Source organism: Pezoporus flaviventris, unplaced genomic scaffold, assembly GCF_033815535.1.
Source record: "Pezoporus flaviventris isolate CSIRO_AGI_PZ_B2104156 unplaced genomic scaffold, CSIRO_AGI_Pfla_v1 ptg000007l, whole genome shotgun sequence".
In the NCBI taxonomy this organism is placed as follows: Eukaryota; Metazoa; Chordata; class Aves; order Psittaciformes; family Psittacidae; genus Pezoporus; species Pezoporus flaviventris.
This window is the reverse complement of record NW_026892555.1, coordinates 45,546,980-45,563,712: the sequence shown is the minus strand read 5'-3', so window position 1 is coordinate 45,563,712 and position 16,733 is coordinate 45,546,980.

The following is a 16,733-nucleotide window of genomic DNA, read 5'->3' as shown; positions in this document are numbered from 1 at the left end:
CAGGACAATATAAACCAGCTTTTAGTTAACTAAATGCTTAGTTATTTAAATTATATACGTTGGTTTATGTGCAAGTGCCTTCATTACTGAAAAAACATGATCAAGCAAGCTAATGCCTATTATTCCTACTTTTGGTGATATAAAAAGTTTCTAGAACTGAAGCGTTGAAATAATTTAATCTGAAATGAAATGGGATTGTGACAGGAAGGCAAGTTACTTTTATGAACCTCACTTATTCAGGTGCTCTAGCTATAAACGATCTATGTCATATTTCACCAGTGAAGAACCTTCATGTACAAAAGCATACTAAATGTAGGTGCATAAACAAAAGAAAACAGACCCATGAGTTGTCTTCTCTCACTGATTTTAATTACTTACATATAGCGACGTAAAGATCAGCAAATGAGGGTCCCACATGAGTTTGTGAAAATCCAAATGTCTATGCATTCTTTGAACAATTTCTTAAGCTTATTTTGGTTGTCTCTGGAGGATAATCCTATTCTTTAGCTAATAAGTCACTGAAAGCTAATTCAGTCAATTCAGTTAATGTTAGGAATAGACTTAATTTTATTTAACAGATTCCTAAATACAGGTAACGAAGGTTTAAATAACCCTGAATATTTCTTAGAAAAATATTGAAAGCTGCAAGAATTTTTTTTCTTGTTGGTAAAGATAAAATCTTGCCATGAGTCTGCCCTAAAAAGCCAGTTTATAGTAAGCTTCCCATAACACTTAAAAGCAAGCTAAATGAGAAGAAAAACAAACCAAACCCTGCCCTTCAATCATGTCACAAGGGTGTATGGCATTGCTGTGTTTTGTGGGATTTATGATTGCACCAGTTCTCTTCAGATGTGGAAAAAAGGGTGAATAAGATTGCATGATGGCTTTGGATGTGACCCTGCAGCTGTGTTTCAGCTGTTGGAAGACACTGCATTGCTATTCCACACAAGCAGCTGGGGAATATCAGCTGAGAAAGAGCTCAAAATGCCTGTCCCATCAACCTTGTGTGGATGTTATATTGGGAAATATCTTGAAGATACTGGATTTTGACATGAAAAGCAATAAAAGGTTTGCTACATTTGTTATATTACAGTGTCCTAAAAACCCAGGTGTCCAGAAGACCAGCGTAAGACATGAGAACAGTAGTGACCCAATTTCATCCATTTTTTCATGGAGACAATGGAAAGGATAAGAAATGGACTCTGAATAAGCTAGAAATAACAAAATGACACATGCAGATTCAAAACAGTACAGTGAACTATATGTGGATACATTTCAGACAAAGATAGGGTCACAAGCTTCAATTTCATTATTAAATTTATACATTAACACTTGACAAAATGGACAGTTTAGTAATGCAGTGTGTGGTATAGCTTATATTTCCTTTTAGGGCATGTAAGGACACAGATGTCTTCTCTGTTTTCCAGCAACATTGATGTTTGGTAATATAACAGACAATTCCTGATTTGTATATAAGAAGAAGGGAGGAAAAAAATGTGAATTAAATTATTAACTTTTTTTAAAACTCAAAAAGGCTAAGTAGAAATTCAGGCCTGCTCTTATTTTACCTGATCTGATTAGCCTATTTATAATAATAATGACTTATTATGTGACTTCTTTGAAGTTCTTTGAGGGATGTCTGATCCTAAAAACAATGTCAAGTTCTGTGTACTTAAGCCTGCCTGCTGTGGGCTTTTGTACTTTTATAACCAGTTCCCTGGAGCTATTCAATGCTCTGGAGCCCCCACACTTCCCCTCATGAGTGTCTTTCAGTCTGTGACAACTCCCTTATGGTGTAGCTTCCTTCCTGAGGAACAGCACTCTTGGGAAGAATAAGGTTTGACTTCCAAAACTGGTAGGAGGTTTAGAAGAAAAACAATGTCATCTTCAAGAAGACCTATGTTGGCTTGGTGCTTGGGCTTCCTAGCAGAGTTGATCCAAGAGGCATAAGACTGTAGGTGCTTAAGGACAAGTTTGAGTGAGGCTTGATGAGTCTTGCATTATATTTGGGCTAAGTGAGAAATGAAGAAGGAACTGTTTTTTGGTTGTTGTTGCCTCCCCACTGTTTTCAACCAATGCAAGTAAGTATTTGTTTCTATTAGAGCAGCTGAGACCTCGGAAATGGTCATTCTCCTTTTTAATTTTTTTCTGCCAGCAGTGAAATCTAGCACTCGGGTACAAGGTGAGTTCCCTGTGGAAAGCCAACAAGCAGAAGATCATACAACCCATGTGGAATAGTGCTGTTTTACTGTCACACCATAAATACAGAAGTCCTTCTGTACATATCATGGACACTTTCCAACCGTAGTGCACCACTGCCTTCCCACTCCACTCACCCTCTGTCTATCTTCTGGCTACCGCAGACATGCAAGGAACAGGCATCCAGAAATCGTGCTGAACAGGTACCTGATTGGGATGATTTCTGGACCCTGAGATAACCAAACACAACCTCCCTGAACTTGGTACCTATTTCTTTTCATTGCAAAGATTATACAGATATAACGCTCAGAAATAATTTTCCAAACACAAACACAGTTTGGACCAAATCTGAAATTTCTACTGCACATTTTGGTAACACAGTATGGTGAAGTTTGTAGCCTAAAAAAGGGTTATTTTTTGTTTCAAGTAGGACAGATGCAAAGAGTCAGTATTGTGGACAACTACTGCGTGTTTTTAAAGGGTTTTGACATTAAAATAAAATCCTTTATCTAAACCTATTACAAGACACAGACTATTTTAAGACTAGGTAGTGCCATTTAAGACCTTGTAGAAGGTCTTGTTAGTTAAAAAAATAAAATAAGAAAATAAAAACTTCTTAGCTAGAAAGTCTGGAAGAAATGTCCGTAAAAGATTGAGAAAGTTTTTATTCCCTACTTGACTAGACCGGAACTTTCATGTATGTATAAATCTACCTATAAATATTTTGAGAATAAAGTAGTAAAAATATTGTACATCTGGAATGAAAGTTATATTAACAAAGACACAGTCCTGCCAAACTATTTGTGTGAAGTCCTGGCAAGCATAAGATGTGTTAGGAATTCAAGATAAAGGCTCAGATTTCAACAGAACACCAATTACTGTGTATGAGATATGAAGCTCTTCTATTGTTTCCCCGTGAAATATTTTTGAGCAGGTTTGGTACACATGAAAGGTATGAGAATGACGGCTAGGGAGAATGAAGGTTTCTGTTTATCTGTATAACAGACAATAAAGCAGTCAACTGAGGAGTAAGTTTCCTCAGCACAGATCTGGAAGGAAACTTCTGCAAGTGTGAGCACAGTAATGTTTTCTGACCTTTACTAAAAACTGAAGAAGCCATGCAGGCACTGTGAGTCCAAATAATCACATTCACTAAACATATCCTGCATGCAAACCTAGTTACATGTATTCATGGTTGCTCTGAATAAATTTAAATAAAAGACACTGTGAGCCCCCATAATATCTGTTAATATTCACAGATAACTAAAATGGATGTTATCCTCCTTTTTTATATACTCCAGTTTTCTTGCTCAATCAGCCTTTGAACTCTCTGTTTGCATTGCTACAGAGATATCCATTACTGTCAAAACAGTTGTTTTTTTCTAGATGTTTGCAAACACAGCCATCTCCATGCCAACTCTAAGAGCACTGCAGCTGAAATACAACCACTGGACTATAACGATACAACAAAGCAACCAGAACTGGGTAATAGTTGTATTGCCACTAAAAGTCCATGTCATGACTCAAGTTTTTTTGCCTGTTTGGTAACACAACGGCAGGAAGCCAGTTCATTAAGCTGATTTTTTGCTGTTTTGTTTGGGGTTGGGTTTTTTTGTTGTCGCTATTTTTGTTGGTTTTTTTCCTTTCTTTACCCCTTCTGGGTTGTTTTTCTTCTTTTTTTTTTTTTTTTCCTGTGTTTTTTTGGGGGGGTTTTTTTTTGGTTTGTTTTATTTTGGTTTCTATTTTTGTTTATTTGATTTAGTTTGGTTTGGTTTTTATTTTCTTCTTTTTTCTGAATGACATCAGCAGCAGAAACAAAAGAGACCAGATCACTCTCTGGTCTCAGTTCCATAGCGCTTACGCACACGTCTAACTGGGCAGATGAATAGTCAGGTATTTATATGTAGGTACTGTCTTAGTGCAATCCAGCCTTTTAGATGCAACAATCACTCTTCTTTATACTTAATTCAAAGTTTTAATAGAGAGTTCCAGCAGCCAGAATGCAAGCTGCTTTTCCCCTTTTGCCCAGAAACCCTAGGCTAAATTATAAGACATGAATGCCACTCTTAGTGTGATTTTGCAAACAAGACTAAGCAAAAATGAATGGCTGTCACTGGAATGCCTCTATGTTTTCAGTAAAATATGCTACAGGGCATATCGACATTTGCCAATTAACAATTAATCACCCTGAAACACGCCAGTCTGGACAGAGAGTAGAAGGATGGCAGCACTCCCATAGTACAGCTATTGGAGAAACCTTTAATTATCCAAACCTCTCCGAAACATGGCAATGTGCAAGGGAGGGCTTATCCTACTCCACTTTCAAATGGGTCCTTTTAGATGACTTGCATTTTCCTCCACAACTTTCCTGAAAGACACCCCAGTCGCCCTTTCATCATCCTATTTTGTGATCAAGAGCCTTGTGTTTCATTATATAGGATTTAGGCATCTCTGGACAGTATTGCTATAAATCTTGATGGGTGACAGAACACTGAATGATTTGCTGTAAATTTTAAGTGGCTGTATTCTGGGACTGCTGAAGAAACTTTTTAAGCATGTAAAATGAGATGGCAAATGCTAAGCAAAATGATAATACTAATTGAAATCAGAGGTCTGATGAAATAAAAGACATACTTGGTTTTGTTACTGAATTCTAGTTTCCCAGACCAAAGAAGGGAAGTGAAATATAGATGGATAGAAATATTTATATTTTGCCAGCATGACAGTGTGTTGTCTTGCATCATACCGGATTAGTTACAGTAAATTATTTTCCTTCCTTTCTGATGTTTAGACTTTGTGTTTTGGGGGGTCTTGTGCAGTCCTATGTTTCTCTTTCCTTTCTTCCTTTCTTTAAGGATAACAAACGCTATTTTCATTTTAGAAGAAATAATTATAAATAAGCCTCAAACATGGATCTTTATTATAGACATATAAAATTAGGCTGATATTAAAGCATTCTTAATATTTAGAGCTCATACCAATTTTTGGTTCCCGTAACTTCTCAAACTTAAGCTCTGATTATGTTTTAGTGTGATTTTTGACAAGGATTTTTTGGTGTGCAGCATGTGATTTAGATGCACAAGTTTCAAGACCAAGATGATAAGTGTACGGCAGTCTACAGAAGATATCTTTGTCTTTAAGCACCTAAGTAGTCAATCTGGCTTCCAGACCCATGCCTAAGTTTAAGGCTGCACTTAAGTGGAATAAATATGGACTTCTACATTAGAACAGGGCATGAGAGTCCATTTTGCAAGAGTAAATATAACTGCATCAATCACAAACTTCACATGTCATTTGCTTCAAAATGACATGTTCTATGAAATGCTGATGGCACTTCTTGCCTTGGGGTCTTTGTTTCTGTTTTCCCACTCACCTGGTAAGTTCTTCTGATTGGGGCCCACCTCTGTCAAACCCATTATTTGGAAATGTCATTTGAGCAATGACATAAGAGGGAGGTGAGAAACTGACATACAAAGCTGCACATACAGCTAGGCTCTATTGCTCACAAATGATTTTGATAGGAACCTCTCTGATAAGAGCCACAGAACTTCTCTCTTTTGAATAGAGTAAGATCAGTTCATGTGAACGGGATAAGATCCTAATACCAGACTTGTGATAATATATTTTATTGTATCCTTTATTCTATACAAAGATTTGGGTCTGATTCACAACAATTTATAGCTCTTTTAAGCCAGTATGACTGTGTGGATTTCAGTGTCTTGGTCTCATTTCAGATTTGAGTACTGATCACTAACCTGTTACACCAGTTTTATGCTAATGAATTGGACCCTAATCCTGAAATGATTTCTGCCATCTTTTCATTCTACTGTACATCACCTGGCAGATGCATATGTAGCTGCTATGCAATTTATGCTTTGCAGGTGTCAGTAACTCCATGTCAGAAAACAGAAAGATGCTTGGATGTATTTAGTAATTACTGTGTTACTAACAGGGTAATTGCACACTTATTTCTGTCTACAAATTACATGGTAGTCACACTCAGAATTACCATTAAAGACATCTTCAGTAGTTGCCAGTGAATAATTGCTTTTTAATTACAGTATAATTACATGCTTATTACTGTCTGGTAGAATAAAACTGCTTGATTCTGTATATTTTGTGACATTGTCACAGCAGCCAGAAGTCCATGTGTGTCATTCACATCAACACTGTCTGTGGCAACTCACCAAAATTTTTAGAAGTGTTTTTATCTGAGAAGAGAGAATGACTGTCTCTAAGGAGGTGGTATCACTCTCTCAGAAGTTTATCCTGTTAATAACGTCCCTCTCCGTTAAGTTTAAAGGTGCCATGGTTTTCAAATGTCATTGTGACCTGTCTCTTAAGCTGACATGAACAGCATCCATGGAAGGACCAAGGATTTGCACAGGGGCATCTACCAAAAATATTCCAGCCCAAAACTCCAAATAACTGCATGATACTTTCTCACTGAGAGAGGTGAACTCTCATCCAATGGTTGACTCTAAGCTGTCCTACCATAGCCTGTTTGGCTATGAATTTGAGAGACAAGATAGTACAAAGCACCACCTGCCATGAGTTCCAGGGTTTCAGAAGCTTAACATGTTTCTCAGGACTGACAAATTGTAAAACTCCAGGATCTAAAAGTATAGAAAGAGCAGTATTTTATTTACCTAATTATGGAATAATTCTTAAAAAAGTATCATTAATCTTTACTATTCTTTGTTTATACAGAGTAGAGAACAGCAGGATATTCAAAAGATATATTATCTAGTTTGGGGAGGTCCACCCAATAAACCCCAGGGAATCCAGCAGAATCAGGATACACATCACGCTAGTAGAAAAGCCTACTCCAGATCTCATGGAGAAACAAGCTTTTTCACTGGCTTGAGATCAAATTCTGCTAGATTTCCAGAACTTTCTCAGCAAGGGGTGTTTTTCTCACTGAGCCTGGCCTTGAGGGGCTACAGGCTTTTAGCTACAGGATCACCTTGCCAAGAGCCACAAACTTGCTGAGATACTGTTAATCACAATTAAGAAATTTACTGTAAGATTTTAGAGTCTGGTTTATTGCAAATACAATGGGCAAATTAATTGAGGTCCAATTAATCATCAAGATTTGGATAGACTAAATTCTGCAGTGTTAATCACAGTTTAAACAAATAGGTACAATTTTCAACCATTTAAAGCACCCTGTGCCATTCAATGTGCTTTACAAATGAATGAAATTCTTCCTGTGATTCTGCACAGAAAACCAAAACAAACTGAACAAAATCAGGCACTGAAGAAACTCAATCCCTGTTTTGACTTCTGAGTTGCAAAAAAACTTTCCATTTGCTAGTTTATCATCCTGCCTAGTGGCATTTTCAGGCAGTGCTTATTCACATACCTTGCCACTTTCAATAATGCACTGATTTGCAGATGTGGTTTAACCCCAGGTGGCAACTAAACCCCATGCGGCTGCTCACTCGCCACTGCCTGGTGGGACGGTGGAGAGAATCAGAAGGGTAAAAGTGAGAAAACTTCTGGATTGAAATGCAGACAGTTTAATAGGCAAAACAAAAGCTGCACACACAAACAAAGAAAACCAAGGAATTCATTCACCACTTCCCATGGTCAGGCAGGTTTTCAGCCATCTCCAGGAAAGAAGGGCTCCATCACACGTAATGGTTACTTGGGAAGACAAAGGCAATCACTCCAAATGTCCCCATCTTCCTTCTTCTTCCCCCAGCTTTACATGATGAGCATGATGCCATATGATATGGAATATCCCTGTGGTCAGTGGGTGTCGGGTGTCCTGTCTGTGTCCCCTCCAAACTTCTTGGGCACCTCCAGCCCACTCACTGGAGCGGAAAAGGTCTTGACTCTATGTAAGTACTGCTCAGCAACAACAAAACCATCCCTGTATTATTAACACTGTTCCCAGCACAAATCCAAATATAGCCCCTAACAGCTACTGTGAAGAAAACTCTATCGCAGGCAAAACCAGCACAGCAGGTAGAGGGGAAAATATTTTTTTATCTCAAGTTTCAACCTGAATCTGATCTTTCATACAGGAAGAAAATGAATATGATTAAATGTAATAGAGATACAAAGGTTTCAGCTAATCAAGGATATTGAAAGAAGAGAAATACTTTCAGTTAACATTCAACTATGTTTTCATGAAGTCCTTCTCATTGTCTACTCCGCTTACATTTTTTCCCTCAAGGATAGCTTAGATGAAGTTGAAATTCAAAGAGCAGTCAATAGTCACTGTGACCAGATTCACTGAAACTATTTTCTTTTTCACATACTCCTTTGATTTCAGTTCATCCAAATCTAACTTGAAGGGCTGGCAGAATAACAGTAGGCTAAAATAATGAATTTCTTTGTTCTTAACTAATAATACATTTTGTTTGAGGTCAGAGTTTTAAAAATGATTTAGCATGTGTGACATATTGGCAGTCTTTATTTTCAGAGACTTCCTTTTTAATCTAAAGTATTGCAGTTTATTTTTGAAACTGAACTGCTAGGGTGGAGAGCAAACTGCAGACCACTCAGTGGTATTGCAAATAATTCAAAGGGAAATGCAGTGTTTGAAAGCAGCATCTTTTGCTAAAGGGCTTTTTACTAGTAGACAAAAGCATGAGACAGAACTACTGTCTCAGCGTAGCACAGTAAAGGCTAGAGAATGTGTGTACTGGGATTTAGAAATAACAGACCTTCTACTGAAACATTATAATGGGATTTGAGTGTTTAAATAAACAAGGAACTGCAGGACTCTTGGTATTCTCAGTAGCCAACATCAAATGGGTAAAAAAATGCTTTCTTCACGGTCTTTTGGGATGCCTAGCATGATTTCACTGAAGTATCTTTATGTTTTCTGTATACTGGATGTTTTCATTACTGAAAACTTCTTGTGTTTCTAATGTTGGAAGCTGGTTTTTGATCTTTCTTTTATGATCCATATAGTACCTAAACCAAGACAGATCTGTATCATGGTTTATAAAAGCTTGGAAGGATTAACTGGAAGTTCTGAATCTACTGGCAGAGAGAGAAGCAGAGTCACAGGGGCTTCCTGTTTCAGAGTTAGATCTCCAGTTAGAGGGTACATGCTCAAACACACACGGTCCTTACAATAAACTTTTTCACCTTCAAAGCTTTTTGCTGAAGCAGCAATCTTTTGTCAAGAGCATCGAAGCAGAGGAGTGTTATATAGTGTGGAGAGAAGCAGCAGCTGATCTGGAAAAAGGCAGATTTCAACTTGATGCATTCATCCTAAAAAAATCAAGTAAAACTTTCATCCTACATGCTCTTGATTCATGCATGCTCCATTACTGGAATAACTGGACCTTGAGTAGTTCCACTAATCAACTAGAAACATAAAATCAAATATAGGAGGAAAACAAAAGGATGAAAAAAATCTGGTGAGCTGGGGAAATGCTTTCTTCATGGGGCTATGAGGCAGGAAATCTGTGTTTGCAGCTTACCTCTGTCTTACATTTATGCCATTTGAACAGTTGCTTAAGCTTTCTGTACTTCAGTACTTGAGGACAACACTGGGATAGCAGCTCTTTGTTTCCCTTTTCCAGCCTGTCTGTTTAGCCTGTCAGATGTCTGGCACATGGGCTCATCACTCAGTGTCTATTTACAACATTCCAGTTTTGATGGGGTTGTCTGGCTGGCACATAATTGATGCCAATAACACAAATCAGAAGTGTTTTACATGGACCTTTTCTGTGTGGCCAGGATTTACAGCAAGTGATTATACATGGCAAGCACAGTGTGCTACCCTCTTATTGCCTCTCCACGCAACCTTTGAGGCCAGTTTCTGCTCTTTTGATTAACTGTCTTAGCATATGGTTAGGAGCCTACTTTAACTCTACTTTTGATTTGATCTCTTTATGCCTCTGAAGATAACTATGGGTTCAAGGTTTCCTGAAGGTTTTATGCATATAGACCTGGCATTTTACAGGTATGCATCTTTACCCAAGCACAGTATTGCAAGCTTTCCTTTTCCTTGTAAATGAAACAAAAAGGAGAATAGCTTATAGTTAGGCTAGTGTCATGCATAGAGCAGATTTGGGCTTTGATATTACCATTAATAGAGAGTATTATTTACTTAGTGTCTGTGTGCTGTGTCTGTACATGTTCTGGTCAGAAAGGTGGAAAGGATTTTTCTGAAGAAACTTAGTGTGAATGGAGTTCTCTGCAAAATACAGATGCATGCTGCTTATGCCTGTTTTATGTGTCAGATTCTGTATGGGGAGATCTTGAAAATGCAGCTGGAGACAAAGAACAGCATGGAAAAGAGAAGGGTACGAGTAAAGCTACAAAGGCACAAGAGACTGAAGAAGTGTATGAGGAACAGCTAGTTTGGTAGTCTGTATTGTGTGAGTGGGCAGTAATGGGAGGTGAGAAAATAGTGAAGGAAAACTGGAGGTGAGGATGAGTGGTTTTATTTTTAATTGGATGGCGAATTCAGGAGAAAGTTGCCAGCAAGTGTCACGCAGGCAGCCATTTACTTTCAGCATGTTCTTCTCACCCTGTTCAAAAGCTACCCATCTTGACCAAATGTTCAGAATTTCTTTTACGGCTGTGTCACAAAGACACACAGATCATTTGTCTATAAATTTAAGCTTGACTATGATATTTTATTGTAACTGCGGATTTGGACACCATAGAGGAAAAAGACACGTTGAAGTTGGTGAGGCACTGGAAGAAGCTGCCCGAAGAAGCTGCCCAAAGTGGTGAATGCTCCATTGCTGGCAGTGTTCAGGGCCAGGTTGGACAGAGCCTTGGGTGACATGGTCTAATGTGAGGTGTCCCTGCCAATAGCAGGGGAGTTGGAACTAGATGATCTTAAGGTCCTTTCTAATCCTAATCATTCTGTGAATGCACACACTGTACAAAAACTCATCACAAAAAACTAAAGGCTGCCTAACAAAGACTGTTACATCTTATTCACAAAGAAAGAATAATTTCAGGCTGACAGCATAATTTAAATTTTATTTTAGCATGTGTCTAAAATATGTTGTGACTAACCATATGAAAAGTTAACATTTATTGTTGAATGGGTGGACTTAGGTAGGCAGAAGAAAGAATATATTCTCAACTAGCAAATAATTCTTATATTAGCCAAAGCAAAAGCTTCACAGCAAATGTATGTAAATCACTAACTTTCAGGGCACCGAGGGAAATGTACTTTATGCTATAACTTAAATACTAATGAAATCAAGTGAAAATGATAGTCATTAGTCAGCTGTGCCTTGATAAGTTTCCCTGTGGACTGATATAAATTCACCATTAGAAATGGATTCTCTCACAGTCCACAGTGAGCATTTAATCCTTCTGTAAAGCAGATTTAAATTTGATGTTTAATATGTGGGTTTTTCATATCAGGTCTCTTATGTTTCTATATTTGCAGCTTGTGTTTAATCTTTCTTAAGTCACTCTAAGTTTTTTATCTGCATTCTCTCGGTTTTATGTGTATATTATTGGCCTATGTGAATCATACAGACACAGGTATTAATGATAATCAGTAGAAGCGAACTAATTAGCACACAGCTCAAAATAATGATGTTTCTTACAATCCAAATGACCTACTTTAGTTTCAGTTCATAAAAGGAATGTGTTACCCAATAGAAATTTAGGAGCAACATTTTGAATAATATTCAAGGAAAAGACATCTATAAACGTTACTCATCTCTTTCCTTAGATGAAAATAACTTTAAACACTTTGTAAGCATCTGATTCTGACAGATTATTTGAAAATAAGTCAGAAGAGGCTCACAGGTGTGCACACACACACACACATTCACACATGCAACTTCTGAAACCTTAGCTGAGGTAATTTGAGAGGAGTGAGAAGTGAGACTCTTGCCGGCATTCCTCTGAGTCAAATCCTGCTGTGTGACATCAGGAGCATATGCTACTCACTCAAGTTTTGTGCTAATGCTAGCTCCTCATTTCCTTACACTTCTGCCAGGTCTACACCGGAAATACCATTGAAGCATCAGCGCCTTGACTTGAAATCTTTACTCAGAGAAAACTCACACTGAAATGAATGGGAACTATAAGAGAATGGAACATTCATAGAACTTCTTTGCAATATTGTGCTATGTCCAGGACTTCTTGGTTTACTACTATATGTACATAATATTTAGTATTAGATAGCTGCCAGACTGTAGAAGAAACAAAGCACAGTAGTGGTGTCCCACGTGCACTGTGTCCTTTCATAGCTGGAAGGGGAATCTCTAGGAGTAATAAGAGTTACTGTGGGCTGTGTGTTATGTAACATTATAGATTATAAATCATAATGCTGCATAAAACCAAACCAGTGAATGAGCTCAATCATGGAGTACTGGTCATTTGTGTGCTTAATAGCATGCTCCCTTTCTAAGTTTTGGGTCGGACCAGCTAGCTCTCTGATAAAACAACCAGGTATGTTTCAGGGCATAGCTGTATCTTCCCAGAATGCAGTATGAACAATAGAGCCCAAGATTTGGTTGTCTCCAAACATCCAGAGTAAATTTCAGTCTCTGAAATGAGCTTTCATACCTTCATTTTATCCTTAAGCATGCAAAAGCTCAGCCTTCCATTCTACCAGAATGGTCTTTTTCTTTATTTAATTAACACAGATTTACATTAAATGACTTCTTTCTAGTCAGTCTTTCTGCCACACCTCCCCCTCCTTCAATATCGCACTCCCCCCCTTCCCAAATTCTTAAAAACTCATAAAAACTCCTTGTGGTACTGGATTTGAAGCAAACCAGATATATGACTATACCAATTATGCTGATTATGCTGGACAGGAATTATTTATCCTGTCCAGCAGGATGCTTTTTATCCATTTTCCATATCATAACAAGACAAAATAGTGAACACCACCCTCATACACAGTTCATGAAATCATTACATTTGAACCCTACCAGCATGGCAAAACCAGGCACTTTTTGTGTAAATCTATTGATTTAGACATTTTGGACTGAATTTTGAAGAAGTTTGTCCTTTGACCTAGGAGACTTTGTTTGCAAAGGTGTCAACTTTCAACCCGTTGCTATTACTATTAAAAATAGTAGCTCAGAGCAGTAAAAATTTGCATGTAAAAACCCATTGGAAAACACTAAAGAGAAAGAGAATATAATTTAGATCAGCCAGAGCTTTCAACACTGTCCTAATTTACACAAGACTGGAAAAGAAGCTGCAGGCTTGGCATGCAACTCCACCTTCTTGTCCTGACATGTGTCGTTGTTATCATGCTGTGCAGTCTGTCATCTCACTTCCCCAGGGCTCCACCTCCTTGGTGTTTGTTTCCCACTCGAATATTTCACAGTGGTCTGGCCTCTGCCCTGAGGAGCACAGTTAGGTGGGAAAGTGTGGGGTAAGGAGAACACTGAGTGCTTCCAAAACCCATGATGAATGTGCCACTTATGTTCAGTTTACAATTAAACAATGTTGAGGCTAAGTATGCCATTTTATGACATATTTTGTTTTCACAGTTGCTGAGCAGGGAGTGAAGTGAAATTATTAACCTACCCTCTAAATCCAAAACAAATCTAAAAAAGCAAACCTAAACTTTTATGTGTGTGTGTGTGTAACTGCCCTTCCTAACGAATCTAGAGCTGCTGTCTAATAATTTATGCTGGCCTGATGTTAGTTTGTTTTCTGGATGAGTGTGTTGGTCTAATTCCAGAAGCATCTGCCTGCAAAAATGCACAAAATGAGAAGAGTGTATTAAGCTTAGCCACTGCTTAGCAAATACGTGAGGGAAGAATCTTTAGGTCAGATTCTGGTTCAGTGTTGCAAATGTATTGGACTTAAAGGACTAGTTTGACTTCTAAGACTTGAAGCCCAGAAGCAAAGCGTAAGAAGTAATGACAACTATGCAATAAGGAGTGCTAATGACAGCTCCTTCCTCAGAAGAGACTATCAGGATTTTGGAGAGGCCAGTCCTTGCTGTATGTGAAGAACTTAGTTCAGGGAACCTGAATCTGGCAGATGAAAAAGGTTTTTGTAGAAAATGAGTATGTAAGCTATTGTAGAATCATAGAATAGGTAGGGTTGGAAAGCACCTTAAGATCATCAAGTTCCAGCCCCCCTACCATGGGCAGGGACACCTCACACTAAACCATGCCACCCAAGGCTTCGCCCAACCTGGCCTTGAACACTGCCCAGGATGGAGCATTCACAACTTCCTTGGGCAGCCCATTCCAGTGCCTTTCCACCCTTACAGTAAAGTGCTTACTCCTTCTATCCAACCTAAACTTCCTCTGTTTAAGTTTTAACCCGTTAGCCCTTCTCCTATCACATGAAGTGTCCCTCCCCAGCATCCTTATAGGCCCCCTTCAGATACTGGTAGGCTTCTATGAGGTCTCCACACAGCCTATTGATCTTTTAAAACAAAATAAGGCACTGGAAAAGTAGTGACTTTGTTGCTACTGATGACATAAACACATTTTATTTTAAGAGGGTTTCCATACGAAAACAATTCATATTCTTGAACTCATTTCAACCTATAGATAAATACAGCTCTTGATATTTTGGTTCAGGGCTCTTAAAGTGTGATCATTTTAGAGATTATAGTACAATAACTTTGGTGTTATATGTATATTTATCAATAGTATCAATCATAATATACTATGTTTTAAAAAATAAGACTTCAGGTTTGATGCAATAACTTGTCTTTGTGTATTTCAAGAAAAATAGCGGTATCTAAGATGTTAGACCTCAGTCTCTGTTACTCTTGACAGCATTTCCCTCTTATAGAGCTGTAGTGCCCAGCATGATTCCTGAGTGGAACGTTAGTCTTCCCATCCTCACATACCTCACATGAATTGGAGTAGCAGCAGCATGGGGTAATATGAAGCTACAGGAACCTCATGGGCATCTGGACGCAAGTGCTGAAGCTAAGGCTTGCTGAGGAGATACTTATGGCCTCTAGAAGATCTCTTCCAATAAATTTGAGTTGACAAGGTACAAGGTCAATGTCTTTAACCTTTTTCACAGAGAGAACAGGTTCTCCTCATGCCTGGGCTCAATAAAAAGGTGGAAAAAACCTGATTTCTAAAATTCTTAGGAATCATCTGCAGAATGCTCTCTCTCCTTGCTCTCCTTCATTCCCTCAGGCCCTGCACACAATCTGAAATCAGAATTTACTGTCATTCTGTTGATGATTCAGGAGGCAGTGACCTTTTTTTCCCAGAAAAATAATGAGTCATCAGCACAAAGCACAGTAAAAGGTGGTCTTTGAGTGACCCTTTTTCCATATCTAGCTATTTATCTAGGGACTGTGAAATGCATCATGAGCATTAATGCCTATAAATTAGCTGGCAGAAGGTGTGTTGATACTTCTAATCCAGAACAGATTCCTGTTGCCTTCAGTGGGATCAACTCTGCTTTAGCCCTACAACCTTTTGGTGTGTTTATTTAGCTGATGAAGACACACTTATTTTAGCAATATTTAGCATCATGCTGAAAGTCCTGCAAAAGCACTGTGGCAAATCCAGTAATGAATGCAGAAATTTTAAGTCCCACACCTGTGTTTCAAATACGTTTTCTCGGTATGCTCAGTGGATGTTAGTCAGACGACTCAGAAGAAGCAGATGTTTTTGTTGGAACTGCCACTTTTCTGGCAATATCATCATTTCGATGCAATGGTTATTTGAATAGCACAAATGAGCGGGAGCTGTATGACCTCCCTGTGCTTTTGTTACATTTGTTTGAGAGTTTCCTTTCTGAATTTTAGCTTGAAATTGTATTTTAAAGGCAGCTTGTGCACCATTCATAGTAGCACAGCAGCTATTAATTCTGACTGCCCTGCTTCTCTTTTTCTCTTCCCTTTAACAAGTTTTTCACTAGCTTTCATCAGTGCAGATGAGGACTGGAAAAGATTTGTAAGGCTCACTCATTAGACATATTTTACTTAAATGGTGGTACAGCTTGTCATGGTGCCAAGCCAAGCAATGCATACAGGTGAACAGCACAGCCAGCAGTGATGAGAGATGGTAGCTGGGGTTTGCTCACTCTTCTGCCTGTCCTCACAGTGCCACATGCTTCGGTGATTAACCTGCATTACTCACAGAAGGCTAGACACACAGGGAAGGCTCTATGGTAGGTAGGATTCAAACATATAAATCCTAAAGCTTTAACCTGAATTATGCAAAGCTAACCTTAAAACATAAAACATTTACTTAGGCATACAGCTCAGGATCACACTGTTTGCTATGCTTTGAGGGTCAAAAGTTTTCTTTTTCCTTGCGCACTGACATAGTTTGATACAATAATGAAATGGTGTGTGTTGCTGGTTATGTGTGTCTGTACGTATACCTTTATACATACATCTGTATACATATTCTGTAGTATATGTGTGTGTGTCTGTGTAAGGACAATATATGAACTTACACATGAAGTGTGTGTGTATGCAATTTATGCAAAGTTCATCAGATTTCTCTGAAGCTCTGTGAAATACATGTCTTTTTATCTTCACTAAGCTGAAGGATAAAAAAAAGAGAAGACCAGTATGATACCTTTTTTTCTCCAGCATGTTTCTGATGGAATAACACAATGTGAATGCTGCT